Source organism: Cariama cristata, unplaced genomic scaffold (assembly GCF_000690535.1).
Source record: "Cariama cristata isolate BGI_N322 unplaced genomic scaffold, ASM69053v1 scaffold15227, whole genome shotgun sequence".
Classification (NCBI taxonomy): Eukaryota; Metazoa; Chordata; class Aves; order Cariamiformes; family Cariamidae; genus Cariama; species Cariama cristata.
The window spans coordinates 85818-87345 of NW_009627237.1; the positions used below are offsets into that span (position 1 = coordinate 85818).

A 1528-nucleotide genomic window follows, 5' to 3' on the forward strand; every position below is an offset into this window, starting at 1 on the left:
CGTCACGCCCAGACACTCGGGTGTTCTGACGCCAGCTCTGTGCCGCGCTCCCGCCCGGTGTGGCCAGCGCGGAAGTGGGAGGGCTCAGTCTGGAGGAGCTTTAAATGCAGCGTGGGGTGAACGAGGCGCGCGTGAGTAAGGGCTGTGTCAGCCCCGCTGCTATTTCAGATGGTTCTGCCGTTGCTGGGGAAACTCAAGGAAAGGTGGAAAAATCAGCGCTGAGGGCGGATAGTGGGGCCTTTCAGGAGACGGCAGGGAAAATAATCACGGCGGGGATTTACGAGGGCTATTTATAGTGCGCTGGCATCCCGGGGAAGGCAGTGGGGCCGGCGGCGGGGCTGAGCGGGGTTAGGAGCAGAGCGGGGACGGTAGCGCTTCACTGTGTACCCCTTGTGGGGACAGGGCTGGGAGCCCACGCATGACCCACTGGTGCTCCCACTTCTCTGGTGCCAGCCCGGGACGGGCATGGCCATGGGGACATCTCCATAAGGGGGGTGGTCGGGACTGGCAGCACGTGGCACCGAGGGACGCTGGGGCACAGACACCCCACGCTGCCACCCTGCACGGGTCCCTGCTCCGCTGTCCCTGGACGGACGGACTGACGTACACCCGGACACCGGGTTCCCGGTTGATTTGCCACCAGGACAAAGTGGGACAAAGATTTTGGGCAAGTGCCATGGGAAAATGAGACCCTCAGCCCAGCCTCAGCCTGGCCCTGCGAGGGCTTCCCAGGGGCCAAGGCCAGGGAGAAGGAGGTGAAAGAGGTGGCGGGTGAGGACGGGCACGGACGATGCTGTCCCCTCGTGGCACAGCCCCTGCATGACACCACGGCACAAAGGGGTGCAGGGGACACACAGGGTGGCATGGGATGCTCATCCTGCACCAAGGCTGGCAGTGCCACCAAGGTGGATGGGGCCAGGCCACCCCCTGCAACCTCCCATGGGTCCCACACCAGTGGGTCTATGCAAGGATGCTCGGAGGAGCCAGCTCTGCCTGGCCAAGCCATGCCCAGGGCTGGCTAAGGACCCCAGGGGCATAGGAGGGATTCAAGGCGAGGATGTACTGCACCCCAAGTGATGATGCTATCTAGACAGACCCACAGCTCTCTCCAATCCCACAAGGGTCAATACTGCAATCCACTGGGGAAAAAATAGCTGCAACAACCCCAGGGCTCAGTCCTGCAAGGTGCTGAGCACCCTGAGCCATGGAAGGATTTTTAGAGGGCAATCATCACCCCTAGTCCCCAGTGCCATCCATGCTCTCGTGGGGGCTACGGACGGTTTCATTGCCTTCACATTATCTGGGCTGTGGTCCCAGCAGGACACACGTCCCACTGCTGCCAGCTGCCAAGCATCAGCTCAGCGCTAACGTGGGAAAAGCAGATCCAAACACGGAGCCTCACACTCCAAACACCATCTGCCTCACATTACCGCATTGCCAGTGATGCCGGTAGCCGAGGACCAGCCGCCACACGGGATGGACCATCCCACACAGCCGCGAGCAACCATTTTAGCAGTGTTCCCAGTTT

At 61.7% G+C, this 1528-nt stretch overlaps 1 protein-coding gene across 1 annotated transcript in view; it reads right to left on the minus strand.

Annotated features, from left to right (window-relative positions):
* LOC104164895 (regulator of G-protein signaling 3-like) overlaps positions 1-1528 on the minus strand; it is a 5948-nt gene that overhangs the window by 2343 nt on the left and 2077 nt on the right. The window lies entirely within an intron of this gene.